The sequence below is a fragment of the Dromiciops gliroides genome, chromosome 2 (genome assembly GCF_019393635.1).
Source record: "Dromiciops gliroides isolate mDroGli1 chromosome 2, mDroGli1.pri, whole genome shotgun sequence".
Lineage (NCBI taxonomy): Eukaryota > Metazoa > Chordata > Mammalia > Microbiotheria > Microbiotheriidae > Dromiciops > Dromiciops gliroides.
The window spans coordinates 85,530,649-85,556,670 of NC_057862.1; the positions used below are offsets into that span (position 1 = coordinate 85,530,649).

At 39.1% G+C, this 26,022-nt stretch overlaps 1 protein-coding gene across 1 annotated transcript in view; it reads left to right on the forward strand.

The window, feature by feature from the left end:
- Positions 1-26,022, forward strand: part of CPXM2 (carboxypeptidase X, M14 family member 2) — a 234,106-nt gene that overhangs the window by 3,282 nt on the left and 204,802 nt on the right. The gene's annotated exons all lie outside the window — the stretch shown is intronic.

Here is a 26,022-nt window from a genome sequence, read left to right on the forward strand (position 1 = left end):
AATGTGTGTGTGTGTGTGTGTGTGTGTGTATGTATGCATCAGGATGATTGGAGATGGCCCCAGATGTTTGAGGCAATTCAGGTTGACTTACTTGCCCAGGTTCAAACAGCTAGTAAGTGTCTGAGGTGAGATTTGAACTCAGGTACTCCCAACTTCAAGGGCAGTACTCAATCCACTGTGACACCTAGCTATTGATATAGCCACATGCAAAAAGTATACAAGGAAAGAAATTTTAAGTATACTTCATTGCCACTCTTAGAATCACACAATTTTAGAGCAGGAGGGAATCTAGTCAGCTTGCTAATTCAACCTATACTGAAAAGGAATGTCCATTAAAACATACCAGGGGCAGCTAGGTGGCGCAGTGGATAGAGCACTGGCCCTAGATTCAGGAGGACCTGAGTTCAAATCCGGCTTCAGACATTTGACACTTATTCGCTGTGTGACCCTGGGCAAGTCACTTAACCCCAATTGCCTCACCCCCCAAAAAAAACCAACCCCCCAAAAAAAAACAAAAACAAAAAAACATACCTGACAAGTGGTTACTGAGCTTTAGCTTGAAGACATTCCTTTCCCTCATTATCTTCTTTTTTCCCCATAAAAGTATTTCATTATTTTCCAGTTACATATAGAGACAGTTATAAAAACATTTGTTTTTATAAGATTTCTAGTTTCAATTTTTTCTCCCTCCCCCTCCCCAAGACAGCAAGCAATCTGATATAGATTATACATGTATAATCACATTAAACATATTTCTGCATTAGTTGTGCTATGCAAGAAGAATCAGAGAAAAAAGAAAAACCTCAAAAAGAAAAACAAAAAAAAAATAGATAGTATGGTTCAATCTGCATCTAGATTCCATAGTTCTTTTTTTTTTTTCTGGATTTGGAGAGTATTTTCCATCATCCCTCATTATCTTCTAAGTCATTCCCTGCCACTCATGAACATCTCTAATTTTTGGAAAGTTTTATTTAAATAATATCAAACCTCTTTCTATTCATTGCTTCTAGTTCTGTCTCCTCTGTGGCCAAACTGGAAAAAGGCCAAACCTTCTTCCACATGGAAGCCCTTCATTTACTTGAACATGGCTACTGGGTTTCCTCTTGGTAGCTGGGACTAGTAACTAGGTAGGACCTGGAAGATGAGCAGGGTTGTTGAAATATTTCTACTTGTTCATTTATTCCTCCTACTAATTCATTGCCTGTAAATCAATATTCATTCTCTTCTTTGGAAAGTTGTATCCAGATATCTGTAATTCCATTTTTTTAAAGCTCTGAGCCCCCAACCAGAGATAATATACTGACAAAACACCTTACTGTTATGTATATTTTTCTTGATTTGTTGGAAATGTTTCCTACCTCCCTCAGTTGCCCAGGGTCACCCGACTAGTAAGTGTTGGGTGGGATTTCAACTCAGCTTTCAGGTGGCTCCGTGTCTATCACTCTAACTCTGTCCACAGTACTGCCTAACTTTGAGAAGCACACTGTTAGGAGCTCATGAGCTATAACATTAATAGTTTGGACCCACCAAGTCCCTTAGGGCCTGAGGTAGCAGCTCTATGGGAATCCACCTTGCAAGATCAAGGAGGACTCAAGAAGGAATGTTACATCTTTTCCAGGCCAAAAGTCCCCAGTTCCTTCCTTTGATCCCTGTGGCAAATCTCAATCTTATTCCAGTCCTTCCAAATTAAGTAGCACATGCAATCTCAATCTGGGAGGTCAGCCTTGCCCAGAAGGTAGGTTAATTCTAAGCAGCCCCTCATGGTCAGGCTGATACAATTTTCTACCTAGAATGATGAAAGGAGCTAGTGTCCTTTACAAATGTTCTCATCTGGGATAAACAGATCCTGCTATCTTCGAATGTGTCAAACGTGAGTTGGCTGGATAAGGGTGGACACAGCATTTAATTGGTATAGTTCATTTCATGTCCAGGGACTTGACATGTGGATTCATCACTAGCTGTTGCTGTGTGCTTTCTTCCTCCCCTTGGAACTCCTTCACTCTCCTCTGCCCCCCAAAACAAACAAACAAACCAACAAAAACTGCTTGCTCTAGGAGAAGGGACCTATTCTGACAAGACTGTATCATATGGGCAGCTAGGTGGTGCAGTGGATAGAGCACTGGCCCTGGCTTCAGGAGGACCTGAGTTCAAATCCGACCTCAGACACTTAACACTTACTAGCTGTATGACCCTGGGCAAGTCACTTAACCCCAATTACCTCACCCCCCCCCAAAAAAAAGACTGTATCATATGATATAACACTCTTGGTTTTTGGAGTATTGTCAGGATCACAGAATTGTCTAGCAGAAAAAGGATCTAATTCAAGCCCCTCATTCCACAGATCTGAAAACTGAGGTCTAGAGAGAAGTGACTGCCAGGTAGCATAATGTGTTAATGGCAAAACTGAGCCTCTAACCCCAGCCTCTACTACATCAGGCAGGAAAGAGGTTTTCCATGTTTTCTCAGTTGAATATTTATGAGTATCAGGCAAAAGTTACTTGGGACAAGGAGTGTGGGGGGATAACAAAACAAACCCCAGACTTTAAGATGGAGTAAAAATCTTTTCAAATGTTTGCTCACACTTGCATTTAAGTTTGTAGAAAAGCTCCTGGGAATTCCTAGGTTGTTTTGTGGGTAAGCGGTATTTGAAAAGCAGGATCTCAGGTTAATGTATCTGGGGAATATGTGTGGTCCAGTAAGATCAGGGAAAGTGACCCTGATTTAATTACTTGTATAACTGAGAGAATTGGGGAAAATCCAAAGCTTTCCTGTTTACAGGATCATACAATAAGAACTAAAAGGAACCTTTAATTGGAGAGGGTGCCTGGGCAGAACTGTGATCATCGAATCCTTTCTTTTTAAAGGGATTCAAGAACTGAGGAACCAGAGAGATTTAGTGTCTTGAAGAGGCAGGATTCCAAATGTCTTCTGATTCTGAACCCAGAATTCTTCATACTGTGCCATATATAAATTGACAATTATTTATTTGTTTAGCCCTGTGCTGAAGCGGTGAAGATTTGAAGAGAAGAGAAGGAGGTCCACAGAGAGGCCCCTTGGGAGAGACAATTCAGTTCATAAATATTTGTTAAATGGTCATTGTCTGCAAAATACTGTGCTGCTAAACAGGACCCAGGTTCTTAACTTAAGGAGTTTACAGTCTGTTATAGCAAAATGTTACACACAAACAGCTAAGGTACAAGGAGAAATGAGATAAGGACAAAAGAGGGGTACAGGCAAAATGCTATCAAAAAATTCAAAGATCCTTTCCAATTGAAGGGTGAAGGAAGACTTCCTGGAAGAGGTGGGCTCTTGAAATGATTCTTGAAGGAAGGGAAGAACTAAAATTAATCTTTTTTTCTGCATCATATAAGTGCCAGCCCAGGTAGTATAAATTATAAAATCTTGAAGTTGGAAAAAACTTAGAGGTCGTCTTGTCTAGCCCTTTGCTTGCCTTATGAGTGTTCTCTGGAACACCCCAAAAGAATGATCATCCAGCCTCTTGTTGAATACCTCCAGTGAATGGGTATTTCATTACCTATAAAACTGGGCACTAATCAGTCATGGGTAGTGTTGGGAAGATTTCAGAATCTTCATGGTTAGTAGTTTTAGTTCAAATAGGCAGGTATTTGTTGTAAGGCATTTCAAGGCTGCTCTAATTGTAAAAAACATTCTTCAAATGTATTGAGTTGAAATTTGCCTCCGTGTACCTTCCTCTTGCTGGTCCTAATTTTCCTCCTTGGCCTTCAGGTCTGATCGCTTCTCACAGAGTAGCCAGCCTTTTGAACATTTGAAAACAGTTTCCATTTCTCCTCTTTGTATGGCCTCCAACCTGGTCAGATGAAATCCAGAATGTCACATTTTGCTCCAGGGCTGTATCTGATCATGAACATTGAAAAATTGTAGTACACATAGAGGACGGGGACCAGGGTGAGGAGGAGATGCAAAAACTACCAAATGAAGAACTGTAAAAAATATAAAGAATGTTCAGTCTGGAGAAAAGATGGGAGATATGAGAATATTTTGAGGGGGAGGGGCATCATTTGGTAGAGGAATTCAGACTTTTCATCACCCAAGAGCATAAAACCAATTGCCAGAAGTTACAGGAAATCTCCTTACCTAATACAATGGTGAGTTAGTCAGTAAACATCTATTAAATGTCTATTATGTACCCAGTACAATACAAATACAAAGAAAAGTAAAAAACCAAAACCAAAAAAACAGTCCCTGCCCCTAAGGAGCTCATAATCTCATGGGGGAGACAACATGCAACATACAAATAGCTATGTACAGAGAAGTTACACACAAGATAAATTGGAATGAGTCCCCTGTCATTGGAAATGTGCACAGAGGAGTGGGAAGAGCTTTACTTGTTCTACCTACTTGCCAGGTGGTCACTATCCTGAAATCCTGAAATTATTTACAAAGTATTAAAGTGTGTTGCATGATTTTAATATTAAGCATTTCATTCCAAATTATTGAAAATTATGATGTGTATGCTGCATATGATGATCTTCAATTAACCAGAAGATTCCATTTTCTAATCTTTCCAGGCCAATGAGATGTTATTTCATTACATTTATTGAACACTTTAGTGGCAAGTGGCAGAGAAGCACACAGATGTGTGTTTATGGAACTTTTGGACCTCAAAGTATCACTAAAATTTTAGTAGACCAAAGCTGATAACAAAGGCCACACGCCTTTCTTCTCTTCGATATACCTTAGTTTCTTCATTGGTAAAGTGAGAAGGTTGGACAAGATGATATCTTAAGGTCCCCTCTTGATCTAAAAATCTGTGATTCTAGTGGTTACCATGGGATCATTTTGTATGGATGCCTTTCATTTGACTCTGTACCCTTCTTCTTCTTCTTCTTTTTCTTCTTCTTCTTCTTCTTCTTCTTCTTCTTCTTCTTCTTCTTCTTCTCCTTCTCCTTCTCCTTCTCCTTCTCCTTCTCCTTCTCCTCCTCCTCCTCCTCCTCCTCCTCCTCCTCCTCCTCCTCCTCCTCCTCCTCCTCCTCCTCCTCCTCCTCCTCCTCCTCCATGAGGGTTAAGTGACTTGCCTCGGGTCACACAGCTATTAAGTGTCAAGTGTCTGACTGAGGCTGGCTTTGAACTCAGGTCTTCCTGAATCCAGGGCTGGTGCCAACTAGCTGCCCCGAACACTGTACCATTATTAAGCATAAAAGTGTCAACCTCAAAAATGATTTCCTTTTATCCATAAAGACTAGGTCAAGATATAAAAGTATTAGCCCATCTTATGCCACATAGCAAAGTATCACATATTCTAATTTCAGCACATCCAAAATATTGCCAGATTCCTTTTCTTGTATTAATATCTTGGGGGGTTTTCTTTGTTTTGTTGTTTTGTTTTCTGGGCCAGTAATGGTTAAGTGACTTGCCCAGGGTCACACAGCTAGTAAGTGTCAAGTGTCTGAGGCCAGATTTGAACTCAGGTTCTCCTGAATCCAAGGCTGGTGCTTTATCCACTGTACCACCTAGCTGTCCCTAAATGGGTGAGATCTTTGTTTGTTTGTTTTTTTTTTTGTATTCTGTTAATATCTTGGGGGGGGGTATTATGACAACCTGTTTGTTGCAAAGTAGAACTAGGTGACTGCATATACATCAGGTTCCCAGGATGCAGTGTGAGGAGGGGGGGGGCATCTTGCTGTACTGATATCTAATTTTACTGGTCTCTCAATACTTACTTAGTTTCAGAAGATAATTCTTCTTAAACCAAGATTCCCCTTAAACTTTCTTAAACCAGAATGACTCCAAGTGTAATCTGGGCTACTGCCTTACACATCTTAAATTGCATTGGCAATGGTTCAAAGTGGGAGGGAAAGTTTATACTTCTTTTTCACTAGTTGAAGTTACTGGGAAGAGCCAGACAGTTGAGATTTTCTCTGCTTAAGAGGAATGTGGCAAGGCCCATGGGTTCTGTCCTCAGAGATTCCAAGGAACTATTCAGCATTTTTTGGCCAAATTACCCAGCTGCATGCCAAGGGACTGTAGTTCAGGTTAACATTTTGTTTCTCACAGCAGCAGAGCTGATTCTATTGTTGTAAACATGAGCATTTTCTTTTTAATCTCAGAAGCCCTATCCACAGGAGCACATTTTAGAACAGGACTCCCCAAGCTGATCATTGATCACTGCCCCCACCTACCCAATGCTCTACTGTGTCTGAAATTTAACAGAAGCACAGACTTTTAGATTTGAAATGGACCTCAAAGGTCATTGTGTCTAACCTAGACCTAATCAACAATCCCTTCTCTAACATACCAGAGAAGTAGCCACGTAGGGTTTGTTTGAAGACCCTTAGTGAGGAAGGATCTGCTATTTTCTTTTTTTTTTTAACAAGTGAAAGCATTTATTAAATGCTTACTATATGCAAAGCATTCTGCTAAGTTCTGGGGATACAACCCCAAAATTGAGATAGTTCTAGCTCTCTGAGGTAGGTTGTTAGATTTTTGAATACCTTTCTCTATTTGTTTAGAATTTTCCCCTTATTATGTTGTTTTAACGCTGCTTCCCTACCATTCCTGCTTATTACTTCTACTTCCATCATCAGAGGCTGAACACAAGTCTTATCTAACCTTACCTGAGGCATCATTTAAATTACTCCAAGACTACTACTATGCTTCCTTCTTGCTGACCTCCCCAACACACAAAGTCTTCTCTACTCCCATATAAACATTTCTAGTTCCTTCAGTCAATCCTCCTATGCTGTCGCTTGAGTCCTTTGACATCTTGGTTATTCTCTTTTGGATGCCCTCCATAGACGTATAGAACGTGGGACTAGGAAGGAAGCTTAGTGCTCATCTGGTCCAACTACATCATTTTACAGAGAATATACCTGAAGACCCTTTCTTTGCCTGGTGGAGTCCTATCAATCTGTTAATTCTCAACTTTAACTCATATGCCATCTCCATGATTCCTTTCCTCCCGTCATCAACTCTCCACCTTCCCATCAGTCACAATCACATAGGTAACTCCTTCATTCACTTACCATGAAAACTGAATTTTATTTATCAACAATGAGGTTTTACGCTTTACCACATTATAAGCGCTTTGTGGGTAGAGACCATAGTCATATCTAAGATTTGTGTCTCCCTTAGTCCTAGCACTGAATTCTGCTCACAATATATACTACTTCTTTTTTTTTTTTTGGTGGGTCAATGGGGGTTAAGAGACTTGCCCAGGGTCACACAGCTAGTAAGTGTCAAGTATCTGAGGCCAGATTTGAACTCAGGTACTCCTGAATCCAGGGCCAGTGCTCTATCCACTGCGCCACCTAGCTGCCCCCCAATATATACTTAATAGATGATCTTGTTGTACAGTTATCCCTTCCACATTGAGATTTCCTATCACAGTATTGATATATTGCAGATTGTTATAAGAAATTAAATGGGAATTTGGGGGGGGGCGGTTTGCAGAAGCTACAGGTAATGTGAAGGCTAGCAGGCAACACAGAAAAAGTTTAGAAACTCAGAAATGCATAAATATATGTATATGTTGTATAATATCAACATATTTTATCTTTTAATACATTCAGACTTCTCTGGTATTCAGGGAGGGCTAAAAATTTTATGTGGATTTTCGAGATTATGGGGGTGCTGCCAGATTACAGTCCTGGTTTCTATGTCCTCATTAGGGAACAGAAACTTGATTCTAGTTCTGTGAAGGGCAGATATTAATACTGCTACATCCAAAGCATTCCCCCCTCGTTGTGTCACCTATATTCTAGGGATATGTTTTGGGTTATGAGTATCACCAATACCACATCATAATTCTCTTGGTTATTTTATGTCGGAAGTTGTGGATCAGGATCAATTTCTGATTGTGGCATGAATAGGTTACAAGAAGGTGAGCTATTTTTATCAGAAATGGAGCTGTTGATGTGGCATGGCATGAAGCAATTGGAATCACAAGAACTGGGCAACTTTCTGGCTCTAAACTTATTTGATGAGTGACTATGTCCAAGTCATGTAAATTATCTGAATGTCATTGTTGAAATAGGGAAATATTTAAATTCACATATCCTTCCAAATGGAAATGCTTTAGGTATCATCTGGCCAAAGGAGGTCCAGTCCAACCAACTACAGAGACAGTCCCTGCTTTAGCAATCAAGTGATGCATGCCTATGTCACAGTAACTTAGTAGGTTACCTACTAAGGAGAATGAGCACTTAAATCTTTATTGGTGAAGATAATCCCCTCGTTGGTGAAATCATTGGATTTACAACTGGAAGAGACCTTAAAAATCATCTACCCTGAACTCATTTTTCATAGATGAAAAAATGGAAGGCCAGAAGGATAAAATTATTTACCCAAGGTCTCCTAGGTAGAAGCAGCAGCACTATGATTCAAATTCAAGTCTTCTTTCTCCAAATCCAGTGCTTTCTATCTCATTGTTCTTCTGAAGTTTTGAAATGACGTTTGCAGTAACTCTGTCATAGGGCTGTGGTAAGACAAGTATTTTGTTCTTTTTTTCTGTTTAGAATTATATTTTCCAAATTACATGTAAAAGCAAATTTTGACATCAATTTTTAAAAACTTTTTGTTCCAACTTCTCTTCCTCCCTCTCTTCCCACCCCCCACCCCAAGAACTCAGGCAATTCAATGTAAGTTATACGTGAGTAGTCATGGAAAACGTCTCTATGTTAGCTAGGTTGTGAGAGAAAACAGATAAAAACAAAACTTCAGATTCAGGAATTAAGACAAGTACTTTGTGATGCATTATGCAGTACTGTATAGATGTTACATAGCTTGTCAGATCATAAAGTGATTTCCCCACAGATCTCCTTATTGTTTTTTAATTAATTGTAATATAGAAAAATCTATCTGCAAAGCCCATTGGACCACATTCTATCCTTGGGTATCTGTGAAATCAGTTGGACTGACCTAGGGATTTTTTTAATTTAAATTTTTTAATAATAAGTATTTTAATTTAAAGTTTTGAATTCCAAATTTTATCTCTCCTTCCCTTACTCCCGCCCCCCCCCTCACTGAGGCAGTAAGCAATCAGATGTAGGTTATACTGTGCAATTATGTAAAACATTACAATATTAGTAATATTATATAAGAAAATTTGAATAAAAGAAAAAATGAAAGAATTAAAAAATAGCTAGCTTCACTCTGGGTTAAATCACTATCAGTACTTTTATTGGAGGTTGATAGTATACTTCATCAATATAGAAAAATATTGCTGTAACTGTGCACAACATTTTCCTGATTCTGATCAATTTACTATGCATCAGTTAATACAAGTCTTTCCAGGCCTTTCTAAAATCATCCTTTTTATCCATTTCTTATAGCACAATAATATTCCATCACCATCATATGCCACATTCCTTTTATTTCCAATTCTTAGCCACCACAAAAAGAACTGCTATAAACATTTTTGTACAAATTTCTATTTTTCTGGGATGTCGTGGTATATAAAACTAGCAGTGGTATTGCTGGATCAAAGGGCGTGCAGTTTGATAGCCCTTTGGGCATAGTTCCAAATTGCTCTCCAGAATGGTTAGATCGGTTCACAACTCCACTAACATTGGATCAGTGTTCCAGTTTTCCCACATCCCCTTCAACATTCAATATTTTCCTTTTTTGTCATATTTGCCACTTTGCTAAGGGTGAGATGATAACTCAGAGTTGTTTTAATTTCCATTTTTCTGATCCATAGTGATCTAGAACATTTTTATGTCTATAGATTTGATTTCTTTTTCTGAAAATCACCTGTTCATATCCTTTAGATCATATCAATTGGGGAATGACTTCTATTTTTATAAATTTGACTCAGTTCTCTATATATTTGAAAAATGAGGCCTTTATCAGAGATACTCGTTTCAAAAATTCTTTCCCAGTTTCCAGCTTCCTTTATAATATTGGTTACATTAGTTTTCTTTGTGTAAAACACTTTTAATTTTATATAATCAACATGATCTCTTTTACCTTTTAGCATTGCTCTCTGTATCTTTTTTTGGTCCTGAATTCTTCCTCTGTTCATAAATCTGACAGAAAAACTATTCCATGCTCTCTTAATTTGTTAATGGTATCACCCTTTATGTGTAAATCAAGTACCCATTTTGACCTTATTTTAGTATACAGTGTGAGATGTTGGTCTATACCTACTTTTGTCATACTATTTTCCATTTTTTTCCCAGTAGTTTTTGTCAAATAATGAGTTTTTGTTCTAAAAGTGTGGATCTTTGGGTTTATCATATACTAGATTACTATAGTCATTTACTATATAGTGTGGTTTGTGCCTATTCTATTCCAGTGATCCACCTCTTTATTTCTTAGCCAGTACCAGATTGTTTTGATAATTACCACTTTATAATGCAGTTTGAGATCTGGAACTGCTAGACCACCTTCTTTTGCATTTTTGTTTTCATTAATTCCCTTGATATCCTTGAGCTTTTGACCTGGAGATTTAAAGGAGGACTGGAACAAACTAGAATGCACATCCTCATGGAACTTTCTTTGAACCAGGCTGGGTACTAAAAGGCAGAGCATTCTGGTGAATGCACTGATTGACTGGCCAGACCCCAAAGCATTGATTAATGGGTTAATGCTTGTTTTCAAGGAGGTCACCAGTGAAGAAACCACAGACAATTTGTGGTTGGCCTTGTGTTATGTTTTTTTTTTCCTTTTAAACATCTTTTAGGGGCAGCTAGGTGGCGCAGTGGATAAAGCACCGGCCCTGGATTCAGGAGTTCCTGAGTTCAAATCCGGACTCAGACACTTGACACTTACTAGCTGTGTGACCCTGGGCAAGTCACTTAACCCCCATAGCCCTGCAAAAAACAAACAAACAAAAAAACCCCAACAAACAAAAAAAAACAACCAAAAACATCTTTTGCAATGACTTTAGTAAAAGCATAGATAGCATACTTACCAAAGACACAAATATGGAAAGGATAGCTGATGCATTGGATAACAGAGGCAGGATCCACAAGTGCCTTGACAGGCTAGAACATTGGGCTAAATCTTAAAGAATGACATTTGTAACAATAAATAAAAAAATCATTCATGTTGATTTACAAAATAAACTTCTAAAGTACAAATTCAAGGAGATGTTGCTAGTATGGAAGCCTTCCAAAGCTAATGTAATCTCCATCTGAATTAAAATAAGTAAAATGTCCAGAACTAAAGCATTGGTTCTCAGCCTTGGTCAGAGTGTATCAGGATTATTGTGGCCAATTCTGTGTACCACATTCTAAAAATAACATTGATGAGCCTGAATGTGTCCAGAGTTTAACAATAAGCCACAGGGTCATTCCCTATGAAGAGTAGTTGGCTGATAAATAGATGTCAAAACATCTACATGGGACAGAAAGGCAGGCCACAGGCTGGCAAAGAGGGTTAATTATTGGCCAAATGCTCATGGCCATCTCCCTATGTTGGCAATAGAGGGATGATGGATGGATGGAGGGGCAACAAAATATAGTCAGGGGACTTTGCATGTCATTGAGTCACTTCTGCCACTCTGGGCTTGGTCACCATAATAAGGGAAGAGGACTTCTAGTTGGCTTCCTATAATTAATTAAGTCAACTTAGTTCACAGTTCTTGAGCTTGATATATAGAACTTATAATCACTACCCCTACGGAATCATATCAAACTGATTAGAATAAAATTGAGGGTCCAATTAATCATCTATCACAAAATGACAACTATTTCAAGTATCTGAACAGTTGCCATATGAATAACAGTTTGGGGAAAGGAAGGTAATAAACATTTATTAAGCACCCACTGTATGTCAGACACTGTGCTAAGAGATTTACAAATATTGTACCATTTAATTAGCTCAGACTTGTGCTTGGCCCCAGTAGCCAGAAGAATTTGGTATGAAAGTTGAAGAAAGGCATATTTCATCTCAAAATAAGGATGATTTTCCACATTCAGAAGTGGAATGGATTGTTTGTGAAGGTAGTGGCCTCCCCTTGACTGGAGAGCTTAAAGTTATGCCTCGTTGACTATTTGTTAGGTATCTTATAGAAGGATTTCTTGTTCAGGTACAGGTTGGACCAGATGCCCTTTGTGGTTCTCAAAGACTCGAAAATTTTGTGACTCTATTTATTGTTCATGTCATTCCCAAAGTAAAGGCTTTGACCTTTTACATAACTGAAAATAAACTAGTTTATTTCTAATACTCCCCTTGCACAATAAAATTGGTGCCAATGTCCAGGCATTCAGTCATTCAAATATTAAATACCTACTATGTGCCAAACACTATGTGCTAGGTACTAGAGCAACTACAAAGTCTTCCTTCTTAGAGTTTGCACTCTACTAGGCAAGCTAAGATGTATATTTTTTATAATACAATTTTATAAAAATCCATGTGGAGCAAAAGTATTTTGAGCTTAGATGAGGGATAAATAACTTTTGTCTGAGGAGGAGATTCCCTTTAGTTCAGGCCTTAAAGGAGAGGTAGGATGCCACCATCCATCAGTTGATCATTTATTAAGTGTCTACTCTATTGGCCTGCATATTGGCAGTTAGGGACATAATATATGCAGCACTTGTCTTGGATTTAGGAACACCAGAGTTTGAATTCTACCTCAGAAACTAACCATTTTTGTGAACCTAGGCTAGCTATTCAACCTGTTTCAATCTTGGGTTTCTTCATTTTAAAATGAGTGATAATAGCCCCAACCTCACAGGGTCATTGTGAGGAACCAGTGAAATCACATGTAAAGTGCTTTGCTCATCTTGAAGCTCTATAAAAATATTAGATGCTGACGGTGAGATTACTCACTGCTCATCCCATGCAATGCTCCATCTCCTAGCCCAATGTCTTTGAATTGATCGCTTGCACATACAATTCTTTTGCTCCTAACTTCCTTGTCTTAGAATCCCTGATTTTGACTCAGTTCAGGTACCACCTTCAGAAAGTTTTTGAAAAAATCTCTCTCCAGATAAGTGGTGCTTTCAACTCTGAGGCTCCCTTCTATCCATCTTGTATGTTCTGATTTATAGATGTAAACTCCTGGAAGGCGGGGGCATTTTCTGCTGCTTCCTTGTGTGAGGGTGGGGTTGATCCAATTACCTCAGGCCCTTTAAAGTGAGTGTCAATATGCAATGCCCTGATACCGTAAGCAGGTTATAACATTTCTCTATCAATTAGATTTTACCCTCAATGTAGAAAAAGTCCTTGATCAATTTATACGTCTTCAGAAGCCAACAGATTACATTAGATTGTTGAGCATACAGGAAGTGTGATCAAATTGCTGAGGAAGTTTGTTTACACCTGGTGGATTCTCTATATAATAGTGATCTATTCAGAACTAAGGGGTTCAAGTATCTCCTTGCCTGGCATCAGAGAGAAACTTCCAGCCAAGCCCCTGTGATAAAATAATGGGATTTAGCAGATACTCAAAGGCCCACCTGGAGATTAATCTAAACTGATTCAATTTAAGTGAGAATGATTGGCTGCTGATTAGCCTACTTCAAGTTAACTAGATTGTAAGCACACCTGGCTAGCCCTTAAGAAGGTATTGTTCTCAGAACCTAACTCAACTCAAGACCACCTTCAAGTCCAGTGAACCAATGGATTTGAATGATGCCGACCAAGCAGCTTGAAGCAGTTGTGTGAAGATCGCCTCTGCTCCAGACCTATAAAAAGCTTCCATGCACAGTTTGAAGGGAGTCCATGGTTGAAGCAGGCTCATGGCAGAGGACTTGAGGAAGAATCAAACCAGGCTGGAACTCTGGGGTAGAAATGCCTTTTCTTAACTTTCTGAATTCCAAGTGAATACCTGGTATACTTTAATAAATGCTTAATGCCCAAAGACTGGTGCTAAAACTTCTAATTTAAGGTGACCACACATTTAGTTTTAAACATCACACCCCCAAGAAGGAAACACTTGAGGAATAAGATGGAGAGAAGAATACTTTGGCCAGGGCCTTGATCTCATCTCTCTTCTTTCTCCCTTGGCTAGAGAAAAAACCTAATTAATTTTGGAAGACTTTATGATCTTCTAAGAACCAGAGGATTTAGACACTGACATTGGCATGCTAGGGGTAGCTAGGTGGCACAGTGGATAGAGCACCAGGTCTGGAATCAGGAAGTCTCATTTTCATAAGTTCAAATAGAAATTCAGAAACTTGCTAGCTGTGTGACCCTGGGAAAATCTCTTAACCTTGTTTGTCTCAGTTTCCTTATCTGCAAAATGAGCTAGAGAAGAAAATGTCAAACCACTCCAGTATCTGTGCCAAGAAACCCCCAAATGGGGTCATGGAGAGTTGGGCATGACTGAAACAGCTCAATAACAATACATTGGCATGCTGGTAATGTCTCTGGTACAATAGCTCACAGCAGAGTCTATATCAGGAGTCAGTGATAGACTGGATACTATGAGAAGAGGAAGATTCAAGATTCTAGGCTCTACAAGGATTCTTGAAGAATAGCAACATCATGCTTAAGGGGAACATCTTGAGACTTCTAGCAAAATAACTCCCCTCTTCCATATGTGCTCTCTAGGCTTGAACCCATTTGCTCCTGGACTGTCTTTGTAGTGGTGGGAGAATGTGTCTCAGAGTTTTGGGTAGAAGAATGTTCTGTGCCACGTATACTTCCATGGTAACTAGCCATTTGTAAAATCTAGTTAACTTAGGAGGAGGGAAATTATGAGCTATAATACCAGAAAGCCACCCTCAACTTAGAGTCCTGAGTAGAGAATGTCATAGCTGCCCTGTGGGAACCTACAGTATCAAACAGATGGTAGTGAATCTTCTTTAGAGTCATACCCATTGATTATACATATATTAGACATTGTACCACTTGAGGCTGCCAAAGACCTCCAGGGCTTGAACTTTATTTTATGGTATGGTGGGGAAGAGGAGGAACTTAGAGGAACTTAGAGGTATATAACTCACACATTCTCTTTCCTTCTACTTCTCTTTGAGAAATAATCCCTAAGAACTATAGATAATGTTGCAGGAGACTAGACTATTATTTTGTTATGAGTTTAGGGCCATGGTGCCCCATTTGGCTTCTTCTCCTTCCATTGGGATTGTATCTTCTTATGAGCACAAAAGGCTTAGCATCTCCTTATCGCTTGCAGAGGTTTCTGCATTTGACTAAGTCCCAACTTATTCATCTAGCCTTGCTCTCTTGATTTCAGGGACTTTCACAGGTGGGCGGCTTGCCATGTTTGTTTGTGTGACTGAGCCCAGAATTATTTCCAACTCCATAGCTATTTTGCCTTTGGTACTGTGTTGTCACTGAGCTGGAGGGGGTGGAGGGCCGGCACAAAAAAGAGCTGTTGTTTGAACATACTTGGTTGTAAACAGAATTCTTTTTGGCCGTGGTGGTTGAAAGGGCCTGCTTCACTTTTAACCCACGCTGTGTTTTAGCTCAAGTTACTTTATATTTTAACTCAGAGAGATGTGATCTTTAGGCTCCAGGCTGAAAATTCTTCTGTCTAAAAGTAGGGGGCTGAGAGGAGTGGGTGGTAAATGGAGTGTATTGATTATATTGGCACTATATAGGTTGGATATTAAATGTTCTGTTGAGGCAAAGATCCTGAAGGCTCCTATAGAAAGTGCAGAGTCAAAGCAAATAGAAATCAAGATTCCTTATACAAGCCTACATTAGACAGAGCTTCCAGGAGATCTAAGTACTTTGAAAGGACAATGTTGCGAGTTCCAAAAGCACTTTCTAAAGGAAAGGACTTCTTAAATAATCACCAATAAGCACTTGCTATGTGCCAAGCAAAAACAGGGGCAAAAACAGCCCCTTTCTTTTTTTTCTTTTCTTTTTTTTTTTTTTTGCGGGGCAATGAGGGTTAAGTGACTTGCCCAGGGTCACACAGCTAGTAAGTGTCAAGTGTCTGAGGCTGGATTTGAAGTCAGGTACTCCTGAATCTAGGGCCAGTGCTTTATCCACTGTGCCACCTAGCTGCCCCCAAAAAGCCCCTTTCTTTAAGGAGATTATCTTCTAAGGGGGAGACAATATCAAACAACTATGCCCATATTGTGTGTGTGTGTATTCACACAATATATGTATACCCATAATTTTATTATATATAAAATATGCACATATGTATATACATACACAGCATAATTTTATATATAAATATGCAATTTATATCATGTATACTATAATATATACCATATTATAGTATGTGTACATATATACAAGCATAGGTATGTGTGTATATGTGTGTGTGTGTGTGTGTGTATTTTAAAGCTGATATTATTAGAGGTAATCTCAGAAGGAAGGCACTCAGGGCAACAAAAAAGGCCTCCTGGAGAAGGGGAGATTTGAGCTGAGTCCTAAAGGAAGCTAAGACCTGTAGGTGTGGGGGGAGAACAATCCAGGCATGAAGGACAGCCAGTAAAAAGGTCAGGTGAATGCTGATGATCATACCCACCCATGGAAGTCATACTATACAAAAAATGGTGAAAATGGAGAAGACCAAGTTTCCATGTTTGGGGAAATGATTATTCTTTAACATGACTTAAGTTATCAGGAGTATGTTTTTAAGATGTGTTTCCAGTTGTATGACCTAAAGTGACAGGCTTCTGTAAAGAAGTTGGGTTGGAGCTTTGGTATTGGCACACTGTATCTTTATCCTTTCTTCTAATTTGGTGCTTTTTTTTACCTTTTTTTTCTTTTAATCTGCTGATCATCTGACAGCACCCAGACAGCTGAATCTGAAAACACACCTACATCAGAAATGAGATGCTTTCTATCAAGGATAGGGTCAATTCCTTCCTTCCTTCCTTCCTTCCTTCCTTCCTTCCTTCCTTCCTTCCTTCCTTCCTTCCTTCCTTCCTTCCTTCCTTCCTTCCTTCCTTCCTTCCTTCCTTCCTTCCTTCCTTCCTTCCTTCCTTCCTTCCTTCCTTCCTTCCTTCCTTCCTTCCTTCCTTCCTTCCTTCCTTCCTTCCTTCCTTCCTTCCTTCCTTCCTTCCTTCCTTCCTTCCTTCCTTCCCAGTGCTTGTTGTGTCTGGCACCTTTTGACTCAGTTATGGAAGAAAGCATAGGCAAGCTTTCTGTCCACTTTGCTGCAAGTGCATTGACTTCTAGTTTAATTTATAGCAAGAATGTGTATTTGGTTCAGTTCCTTCAGGATAACATAAAATTATTGTCTTTTGGAAAGAGATATTAGCATATAGAGTACTGACGGTTAAATATAATGTCTGTGCACGGTCTAAGACAGTGGTTACCATTTAGTGCTTCTTGCTAAATGACACCTTGAACAGCAAATAATTGTCCAATTATGTTGCAAACATATTTTTCCTGAGACAAGCATGTGCTTGTTTGAAGGTTTGTTTCTGCAGTGAAATGAAGTTGTCATGATTATATTATCATTGTCATAGACACTTAATGAATAAATATAATGGATGGTATATTAAATTACCCTGGTTGTTCACAACACATTTTGTAGTTGTTGCGAGGGGTTTATTTTTGTTTAGTCATTTCATTCATGTATGACTCTATGTGACCCCATTTGGAGTTTTCTTGACAAAATACTGGAGTAGTTTACCTTTTCCTTCTCCACATGAGGAACTTGGGCAAACAGCATTCAGTAACTTGCCTAGGCTCACACAGCTAGTAAGGGTCTGAGGCTAGATTTGAACTTATGAAGATAAGTCTTTCTGACTCCAGCCCTATCCTGACTCCAATGCTCTATCCTCTGTACCAACTAGCTGTCCTGCAAAGGGTTAATGGAGACAAAACATTGAGAAACACCTTTCTAGTAACTGTATGATTCTTGGAATTTTTCCTTTTTTCACTACTTTTTCAACAACATCGTAGAAATGAAAAGCGTCTGAGCAAGATTAAGAAATAAGCCTAGAAAGTTCATACCGCAGAGACTAGGATGATTTTTTTTTTTCATTTAAAAGGCAGTGACGAGCTTGGTGGTACAGTGGATAAATGACCAGTCCTGGATTCAGGAGAACCTGAGTTCAACTCCAGCCTCAGATACTTGACACTTCCTAGCTGTGTGCCCCTGGGCAAGTCACTTAACCCTCATTGCCCTGCCCCCCCCCCAAAAAAAGTAAAAAGTAAAAGGCAGTGACAGCATCTTTGAGGCTCATTTGGTCCACAGGTATTGGCACTCTTCAGACATGACAGACTGGTATATGGATCAGTCTCCCATTTTGACCTGTGACAGCAACAATATCTACTAAGACTGAGAAGTCTCCGTCACATAGATTGAGCTAATTTTTCCCTAAGAAGCAATGACACCATCTTTGAGACTTGGTCCACAGAATGGTTGGCATTCCTCAGACTTGACTGCCTGATATGTTTGTACCTTCCTGACTGAATCCCTATATTGAAAAAAAAGAGAGAGGTGTGTCCCATTGTACTAGTGCTTCAAGCTTGTTGAATATATGGTCTGTGAATGACTCATTTTGTTGTGGTCCTGTCTTTACCACCACTCAGTTGACCTGAGTCAGGCTTGACCCAGAGCTTCCTCTCTCTACTTAGTGCTAGGCAGCTTCTAGGACAATGGACAGAATCAGTTGCCAGTGTTCAGCACCTTCCATGCTTGATCAAACATATCAGAGCTTATAGCCCAGTGGCATTGTCTTTGAGAACTTATGGACCACCCTCAGAAGTGATGAGGCTTTGAAATACTTTAAATGCAGATATAACGGACATTTGTTAAGTGCCTTCGTTGTTCAGAGTAATTTGCCAGGCCTCTAGGGGAATTTGGATAAGGCTTAGTCCTTACCCTCAAGGATCTTACTATATATGGGGGATAGGACAACCATATTGATATAATTTAATATGACAGTTATTGCATGTGAGAGTTACAAAGCAAAGTTGTAGTTGAGTCCTGGGGGTTGGGGGAAGAATCATTATCAATGTCAGATCCTAGAAGGTTATATAGAGAATAGATTAAAAAAATAAGCTTAAAGGAAAAGAAACTATCAGATAGACTTATTTTGGTTCTCATTAGTATTTGCCAATCCTATCCATCTATGATTTGCCCTAAATTCATTCATTCTTTCTTTCTTTCTTTTTTTGATGAGGCAATTGGGGTTAAGTGACTTGCCTAGGGTCACACAACTAGTAAGTGTTAAGTGTCTGAGGTCAGATTTGAACTCAAGTCATCCTGAATCCAGGGCCAGTAGTCTATCCACTGTGCCACCTACTGCCCCCTAAATTATTTCTTAATGTAACTTTTTCAAACCTATTTCCTTGAGCTTCGAACTCAGATCCTTACTCTCCATTGAGCAGATGACCTGGCTCTTTGTCTCGAGTTTCCTATATCTGTGAGAAATACTTATTAATAGTCAATATCTTGGAACATTTCTGTACTCCTCACCATTCTAAGTCCTTCAGATTTTATTTTATTTTTCCTGAAGGACATTAATGATAAGATTTGGACTAACTTTCTTACCCAGACCACACGTAGGTGGAAGCTACTATGCTCCAATCAGCCTGGGTAGGGTCTACATTCTTACTCTGATGTCTTTTTTTTTTTTTTTTTTTTTTTTTTTTAGATATTTTATTTTTTCCGTTACATGTAAAGATAGTTCTCAACTTTTGTTTATACATGCTTTACAATTTCAGATTTTTCTCCCTCCCTCCCTCCCCTCCCTCCCCCCTCCCCTAGACAGCAGGTAATCTGATATAGGTTATATCTATATATATCTATACATATACATATAGATATATATATACACACACATATATATACACATAATAACATTAATCCTATTTCTGCATTAATCCTGTTACAAGAGAAAGAATCAGAGCAGTGATGCAAAACCTCCAAATAGAAAAAGAAAAGAACAGCACCCAAAACAAAAGAAATAATATGGTTCAATCAGCATCTATACTCCACAGTTCTTTCTTTCTTTTTTTTTCTTGGATTTGGAGATCCTCTTCTATCATGAGTTCCCTGGAACTCTTCTGTACCATTGCATTGGTGAGAAGAATATAGTCCATCACAGTAGGTCAACACTCAATGTTGATGATACTGTGTACAATGTTCTTCTGGTTCTGCTCATCTCACTCATCATCAGCTCACGTAAGACCCTCCAGGTTTCTCTGAACTCTTCCTGCTCATCATTTCTTACAGCACAATAGTATTCCATTGTATTCATATACCACAACTTGTCCAGCCATTCCCCAATTGATGGGCACCCCCTCAACTTCCAATTCCTTGCTACCACGTAAAGAGCAGCTCTGATGTCTTTTTGACCAGGATTTGAATGACTTAAGTCAAGCATCCCAAGACCCCATTTTAATATAACCCACCTCCAAATATGTCAACCAATTAGATTTGATTGCTATTTCATGGCCCACTTACTATTTGGAAGGGTATATAAACTGTGAGTCCACTGTCATTTTTGTCTTTGCTCTGAGAGAGATGGTCATTGACCATCCTTTTATGAATAACCTGCTGGGCTTGTTAATAAAATTATTAAATTACCCAGAAACTGTCTCTCATATTTTTAATCATCACATCTTTTTTCATTTTCAGACTTCTCAACCTCTCTATATTTCTTTACCTATAGTCTCAGAAGATGAGCTAGGCTTCCTACTTGTTAGAGCCAACTTTTCCATTTTTGGTTTGAAGGACATCTGTTTCCTGTCCCCTCTTGTAGGTTCATCTGTAAGTGCTTAGTGTAGTTCCATCCCCAGTTTCCCCCTTTCAATTGGCTTTTTCCCTTCTGCCTACAAATAGTTTTAGATATCCTTTGCCCTAAAATTGACAAAATAACATGAACAAAACCATTTCATATTATAATTCTTTTTTCCTTTATTCTTAAGCTTCTAAAAAGAATAGCCTACAGTCAGTGCTACTGCTTCCTTACCATCTCTTCATTCCCCAGCTCCTTTCAGTTTGACTTCCATCCCTATTACTATATTGAAACCGGTCACCCCAGGGCCGCCTATGATCAATAAAAAGCCTTTTTAACCAGTCTTTTACGTAACATTTGGTTTTGTTGACCACCAGTTACTTGATATTTTTTTCTCCCTTAGCTTTCATGCATTATTCTGTGCTGATAGTCTTCTGTTTGATCGCTCCTTTTTCAGTCTCCCATTTTATCTTTTCTTCCTTTTTTTTCCTAATTATCCTCACAATTCCATCCCTTGTTCTCTTGGTTTTTTTCTTTTTACGTTCTGCACTGTCTCACTTGGAGACCTCTTGTATTCGATTGGTTCAATTATTTTGGTTGTGCAAATGTCCCTGTATTCAGTCATTTTCCTGATGTTGGTCTCTAGTTCTGAGTTTTCAGTTGTCTGCTGTACATTTATTACCTGCTCGATGATTTATTGAATGTTCCACATAAGAATTACTCAAGATGGCAATCAATATGGCATGGAGAAATACCTACATTATTGAAATCATAAATGCATAAATCGACATACCTTTACTGTGCAGCATGGTGCAGAAAAGACAAAACATTAAATGTTCCTAGAAAAAAAAAACACCTGCACTTAGTCTGTCTTGGTGAGAGAAGAATAAATGTTAAATACAGTGGCATATTTTTTGTTTGCTAGAACTAAAGTGCCTTATCAGTCCCAATGTAGGCTTTGATCTTGAAAGGAGATTTTTTTTTTGAAAGAAAGCACTGAAAAATAAAGTATCATATATAAAAATGTATACCTACAAATTGTGAAAATTTGCATTTCCTTCCATTCAAAGAAAACAGTTACATGTTATAACTTTTCTTTGTCTTCGTCAAGTTTACTTTTTGCTAGAATTATATCAATTGGAGCCTGCGCTGAGGTTTCATAAGTCATGCAATGAGGAGAAATCACAACCAATACTGTGTATTGTCATATAGGCCAAGATGGGAATTTCATTTTTCGTTTTCTGAATCTTTCCCTTCCTTTCTTCAGTGGGGTGTAGCAGAAAGAGCCTTGCAGTAAGAGAGAGAAGCCCTCGCTTTGAGTTCTGGCTCTGACACTGACTACATGTAAGATCACAGTCAAGGTTTCTAAGCTCTTGGAGTTTCAGTTTCTTTTCCTATGAGAGAGGAATAATGAAACTTGCAGTACTCACCTTATAGTATTGCCCCAAAGATAAAATAAGATCGTGGATTCCTAAAAAACATTGTGTAACCAAAGATTTCCTCCTTTCCTTCCTTCTAACTCACTAAGCTGGAAGATATTTTAGGGCTCATCTATTCCACCTGCTAATTTTGCAAATGAGAAAACTGTGTTTCAGAAGTGGGCCAAAGGTCAGAAAATTTCTCTGTCTCTTTCCTTTTATTTTTCTGAACATCTCTTGCGCTCTCTCTCTCGCTCTCTCGCGCTCTCTCTCGCCCTCCCCCCTTCCCCCATCTGTCTTTTTGCCCTTCCCCATTTGTAATATGGTATTACAGAGATAAAGATATCTAATTGAAAAAGTTGAAAATAAAGTTGGGATCTTCCCCTCTTAAAGTGTAGGCACTTATGACTTCCAATGCTCATCCTGTAGCTCTCCTACAAAAGGAAGTCAAAATTCACCATTATTCCTGATTAATTTATCCCAGAGTTAGGCTTAGCATGGGAACAAATTCAGAAAGACTATCTAGGCAGTTGGACAATATATCGGATCTATACTGGCACCTCCTAATAGTGACATCTCCACCTGGCTCAGCTGCTTAGCACCTCACTATCTCTTTTTATATAGCCAACTTTTAAGGGAATTTCCCCTATTTGTGGGAAAAGATCCACTGACTGAACAGATGCTAGGTAAGGACAGTCTGGGGCATTCTTTCTCATCTGGACTTTTCATTTTGTAGGTTCAGGCATGCATTTAAAATTCAAGTAAAACATTCCAGGAATCATGGAGTGGTGTGGGATTCTAGGGTAAGGTTTCATATCCTGAAAGTTTCAGGAAGAGGAGTTTGCATTTTTGCTTAGTTTGGGGTTTTCCTGAAAATACCTTCTACAGCTGAAGAGGATCTACTCAAAGGTTTCTAACTCTGGCAAGATTCAGCCCAGTGCACTGAACCTAGAGGGATTGGGCCAGACAGAGTGTTTGTTGCAAGCACTGTAAATGCTGATGACCCCTGCTCTCTGGTATTATCTTGCTTCATTTGCCTAATTCATTGTGTTCAAAGATTCATAGAATAAAGAGCTGGAAGATATTTTCAAGCCAATTTAAAAAATTATTATTGATAAGGAAACTGAGACTCAGAAGTAATTTATGTTCATAGTGCATTAGTCACCCAAACAAGGAATATTTTTTTTGGTGAGGCAATTGGGGTTAAGTGACTTGCCCCGGGTCACACAGCTAGTAAATGTTAAGTGTCTGAGGCTGCATTTGAACTCGGGTCCTCCTGACTCCAGGGCCAGTGTTCTATCTACTGTACCACCTAGCTGCCCCTAGGAAATTGTTTTTAAAGATCAATTATGCTGTACTATTTTTTTTTTTTTGCAGGGCAATGAGGGTTAAGTGCCCAGGGTCACACAGCTAGTAACTGTCAAGTGTCTGAGGTTGGATTTGAACTCAATTCCTCCTGAATCCAGGGCCAGTGCTTTATCCAATGTGCCACCTAGCTGCTCCTGTACTATGGTTTTACTTTATTTATTTGTTTATTTATTTATTTAGGTGAGGCAATTGGGGTTGTGACTTGCTCAGGGTCACACAGCCAGTAAGTGTCAAGGGTCTGAGGCTGGATTTGAACTCAGGTCCTCCTGAATCCAGGGCTGGTGCTCTATCTACTCTGCCACCTAGCTGACTCTGTATTATGGTTTTAAAGGTATAACTGTTCCTTCTTGTGAAGGAACTGACATTCTGTGGGTTGAAAGGTAAAAATAGTTAATAAGTCTCATAGATGGCTCTTACCCTTAGATCTTCTGACTCTAAAACCAGCATTCTCTGGGAAATGTAAAGGGTCAGAATTCAACCTATGATTTCATTGTTATAGGGGGCTCCCAGACGAGGACATTCTCTCTACCATTGCATTTTGTCACCTTTTCTACAACCTATAGTCTTATAGTGGTCTAGTGCATGCACAGGTTAAATGTTTTGTCCAGGGTCACACAGACTGTGCGTCAGAGTAGGACTTGAATTCAGATCTTCCTACCTCTGAGGTCAGCTCAGTATGCAGTACATCATGCTGTCTCTTCTGGAAAGAAAGTTGGATCATTACTTTATGGGAATGCACTCCAGTCTAATATTATATGATGGCATGGAAATGGCACAGTTCTGTAAGCTAAGAGTTCTGGGCTGTAGTCCTGGATCTGCTACTAACACACTGGGTCACCTTAAGTCAATCATTTGAAATTTCTAGGGCTCAGTTTCTGAATCAGGAAAATGAGGGAATTGATTTCTAAAGACCATTGCCATTCTAAATCTCTTTGATTCCATGTTGTGTTTAAGGATTTTGATCTAGATAAGCTCCATTTTGCATATCTAGCATGTGTATCCTAAGACATCCATTATATTGGCAAGTTAAATTCTTTGGGGATTTTAGTGGGAGGTAGTGTTACATAGTAGATGGAGAACTGACCTAGGAAGATGAGTTTAAGCTCTTCCTCTGGTACAGGGCTCTATGTAAGAATCTATGACTACAAGTTACTGATCTGTACTAGGAGAGTTTTCTCACCTTCAAGTTCTCTATACCAATGAAAATACAAGTCCAGCACTCATTCCTATCCCTATCCCTATCATCATGGTGATCAACCAGAAAATGGAGAGAAACTATAGCACAACTCCCAAGATTTTTTAAGGAGCTGAGAAAGTTGGTAAGAAAGTGAATGAGTTAAGCATTGCTGAATCTGACCCCACCGTTTAATAAACTGCTTTATTATGTTGAATGTTTACTCTTGCCTTTTTTTCCTTACACATGGACGACTTTTAATGTTCTGAACACAAAGTATGGGCCACCTTAATTCATAGTGGAAAGGGGAACGATTTAAGGGAGAATGAAGAGTAACGTAGGTGATTTCCATTCATTGAAATACTATTTATTAAGGTTGTACCATATTCAGGGTTAGAGGTGATGTGTTGTAATGGTATCAAGCTGGCTTAGGAGTTGAAACAACAGAGATTCAAAATGCCTTAGTGACCCTGGGCAAGAAACAAAACTTCTTGTTGCCTCCAAGCAATTTTCTTTTTAGAATCAATGCTTATTGATATCATTTGTTTTCAGGTCACTTACCTTTCCCAATGTATACATCCCTTCTCCTTCTATCAGAGAGCCAGCCCTTACAGTAAAAAATAAAAAGAGAAAGAGAAAAAAATACAGTTCAGAAATTAGACAACATATAGAAAAGTTGAGCATTATATGCACAATCCCATAGCCATAACCCTTTAGCTTTGTCAAGAAGTAGGGGTGAGGGGCAGCTAGATGGCGCAGTGGATAAAGCACCGGCCCTGGAGTCAGGAGTACCTGAGTTCAAATCCGGCCTCAGACACTTAACACGTACTAGCTGTGTGACTCTGGGCAAGTCACTTAACCCCAATTGCCTCACTTTAAAAAAAAAAAAAAAAGAAGTAGGGGTGGGATTAGAGGGTAGGAGTGGGGCTGGCCAAGTGACTTTCCATGACTAGAAACTGCAGAATATTGAAAGGTCTTCATTAGTAGAAGCATATTCTTTAGCATGAGCCAAAAAGCCCACGTTCTAGAGTCAAAAGATCTGATTTCAAAGTAAAGCCCAGAGCTTTTCTGCCAAGCTGACCTTGGTCATATCATATCATTTCCCTGGGCCTTAGTAATCTGTTAAATGATGGAATTGGACTAGATGACCTCTGAGCTCCCTTGCAGTTCTAGGTCTGTGATCCGAAATCAAAAGTTTAGTGCCCCTTTCTCATCCTCCCCAAAGGTGAAAGGTGTAGTGCTAGGTGCTGACGAAGACAAAGCTAAGTTAGATCCAACCCTTGCCTTTTACGGTCTTACACTCCAATTGAGAGAGGTTATACATATACATAAATAACCATATTAGAAAATAAAATGTGAAAAATGCACTGGAGGAGGTATAAAAAGGGGGCCATGAGCGCTCTTAAGAGAGGAGAGAGCTCCTTTCCTCCTTGGAGGGGATAAGGCAGGGGAGGGGTCAGGGCAACCTTTCTGGAGAAAGTAGCATTTGGAATATACCTTGAAAGTTGGTTAG